The 3,234-nt window shown below is 32.8% G+C and overlaps 1 non-coding gene across 1 annotated transcript; it reads right to left on the reverse strand.

Annotated features, from left to right (window-relative positions):
• Positions 1–2,385: 2,385 nt before the first annotated feature.
• TRNAL-AAG (transfer RNA leucine (anticodon AAG)) lies at positions 2,386–2,466 on the reverse strand. The gene has a single exon. It is a non-coding gene; the product is annotated as a tRNA-Leu (tRNA).
• Between the last annotated feature and the right edge of the window lie 768 nt (positions 2,467–3,234).

Genomic DNA, 3,234 nt, shown 5'->3' on the forward strand with positions numbered 1-3,234 from the left:
TGCGCTTTTGCTTCTTGCTTAATTTTGAAAAAAAAAAAAAAAAAAAACTGGAACCAAAAAAAAAAATTACTTCCCTCTAGTCCTTCTTCTCTGCCGTATAAAGATTTTGCACAACCATGAAAAAAATTATCTGATAGCAGTAATAATATGCATTAATTGACCATAGGTAAGTGGTAAAATAGTATATGCAGTGACATATTACGTATTGATTGATGTGGTGTAAGCATTAGTGTTAATAAAATTTCACCTACAAAGAAGTTGGGGTTTTAAAAACATTAATGGGGGTGTGGCTGTTTGTAGCTTGACAGGGTGACAAAGGGGAAGTTGGGTGTGGGGGAGATACACACATACTAGCAAGATCAGATTATATAAAGTATGGGGAAGTATAAAGAGAAGCTTCCCAACCGATCATGCATACCTCCAAACTTGTATGAGGCTAGAAGCTAATATAGGGCATCACTTTTATAAGAATTTACTCTAGACACTTAGGAAGTTACATAGAATTTGATTCAGTGACATATTTGTGCAGAGGCCATAAGTTAGCAGTAGCAATTTTACATCACATGAAGAACTTATGGACACAAAACGCTAAAACATCCTGAATAATGTGACTCGAAAAATAGCGGCTTGCGCAAAATTTTGCGTAAGCAGTATTGACATATTAACACATCTATGTAACTCGAAAATTAGCTGCGAGTGCAAAATTTTGTGTAAGCATTGTTGACATATTAACGCACATGTGCGAGAAATATATAAGCAATAATGCTTTATGCGCCCTATCCCTTAAGGCTTAAGATCTATGTAGTAAAATAGAGAATAATATTTTTCTTGAAGATAAACATATCTATCGATCGTATATGAAACAAACTACTACTCATAAGAATTTTGCATACTTCATAATTTTCATAGATAGCTACTTAAAATAAAAAAATTATATATGTCAATAGTGCTTCACAAAGATTAGTACCCTGTTCTTGTGTTGTCAATGCAAAAAGCAAAGGGGGGAATGGGTACTTTTACTTCATCTTTGAATCAGATGCTGCTTTGATTTTCACTTAGTTGGCAAAAATTTTAACCCAACGTTTTAGCATATTAGTTGATAATCAAATGCACTATTTAACCTGCTGTTTAAGTTAAGTGGAACATCAGCTTTTGGTCCATCCTTTTCTCAAAGCTTTCATCCAAAGTTACTATCACATTTTATTGACTGGAAAAAAAGAAAGGCACCACATCTTCAAAAGTTGAGATGATGAGATCAAGAGAATTTTCTTTCCACAGATAAATAAATACAAAAGAAAACAATAGAAATATGAGAGTCAATATAATGAGCTGGGATGCATACATGTGTATGCAACTTAAGTGTAACATGTAAAATTTTATTGAGAAGGAGAAATTAGGTCAATAACATTAATGTTTATTTGAGAAATTGTAATTGGACCTTCAATAAATTGATGTTATTGTAGTATTTTATGCTTCAAAGAAATTACCATAAATGCTGTATCACTGGCTAGCTTATGTTCTGACTCAAATAGTATAGTGCATGTGAAATTTTGTGTGAGTTGACCAGAATTACTTTGCAAGGTTAAATACACCAAAACTTTTTCATAAATGCTACTCTCTCTGTCTGAACCTATTTCTTTATTAGTTCGTGTAAAAAAAAAAGACTTCTTTCTATATTTGAAAATAATTTACTTTTATACAATGATTTATAGCCACACAAAATATATGTGACTCATCTAACACCACAAGTTTAAAAGTCTTTTATATTTTCTTAAATTTCATGTCTAATTAAATGAATTCACATAAATTGAAACGAAAGGAGGATATATCATCAGCTTATGTTCTAACTCGAATAATATAGCACACGTGAAATTTCTCGTGGATCAATAAGAATTACTTTGCAGGGCTAAACACATCAATATTTTTCTATTATGACCTTGATAAGATGTATAGGCATATAAATTGTGATAAGACACCAAGGAGTGTATCAATTAATTGGCAACCGCGTCTACCATTTAAGAAACTACTTAATAAATTAGAAGAAGGATTTGTATTGTGAGTTGTGACTCCGATTCCACTTATCATTTGTCAATTTGAGTTGACACCTCTACCTGAAACTGACCTTCAAGTTCCTATCAGAAGAAGCAAGAAACAACTAATCATTAGACTGGGTATTATAATAGGAGCTTGCCAAACACTTGAACTCCTTTAACATTAGTGCTGTTTCAGTTCCAAAATTTTAACCAGCACCTCAAACACTCAGAAAAATTTACTAGTGTCATTATATTGAATCAAGCTGCAGAAGTTCCAGTTCCATAACAACCATCATATTTTTCATATTCATACACAAATCTGGGAAGTTAATAAATTGAAACAAAAAATTATTGTTGAGAGTGGGATTTGAACCCACGCCCTTTCGGACCAGAACCTTAATCTGGCGCCTTAGACCAACTCGGCCATCTCAACATGTTTGCCTTATCGCCCTTGCTGTTTCTACATATTTATATTTATTATTCCTTCTTCAATCCATAAAATTAAATTAAAATTTCAAACTTTTTGGAGGATAATTTTTAAAGGGAATTTGCAGGCTGGGGTGGTCTTTAATTTTTGGCCGTCAAAATGGTGGTCTTTTAACTTTTGCCCTCGAGGCAGAATTTCAGTCTTAAGGCAGAATTTTGCAACTTCTGTCCTGTGATTTTTTTTTTCCTATTGAGTTGGGGTTCGAACCCACAACCTTGGAATATTAGGCGAAGGACAAAACTTAAAGATCTCCAATTTGAAGGACAAAAATTAAAGACCACCCCAAATGACGGACAATTTGGGCAAAAAAAAAGATTTTTAAATTCAAATCGATCTCATTGGGATTATGCTTGTGAGCTTTCTGATTAACATGCTAGTAATTTGGATAGGATCTATGGGCTTTCAAATCAAACTGTTTCATCTTGGTGAAAGAGTCGACCCGAATCTTTGTCTGGCCCATACTCAACTGGACTTTGAACATCAATAATTCACTAGATTAGGCTCATCTTCTTTTCACAATTTCTTCAATTCTGTAAGTTGTTATTATTCAAATTTGAAACAGTTGTTCGAATTAAATATCAAGATATATTTTTTACCCACTCTTAACTACTCCAAGAAGACATACCGTCACTAATTGTGGGAATAAGAGTGATTTATTCAAATACCATTATGATTTTCATTGTGAATACTGAATATGCAAAAACCTTAAACACA

This window comes from Lycium barbarum, chromosome 1, assembly GCF_019175385.1.
Source record: "Lycium barbarum isolate Lr01 chromosome 1, ASM1917538v2, whole genome shotgun sequence".
NCBI classification, from domain to species: Eukaryota; Viridiplantae; Streptophyta; class Magnoliopsida; order Solanales; family Solanaceae; genus Lycium; species Lycium barbarum.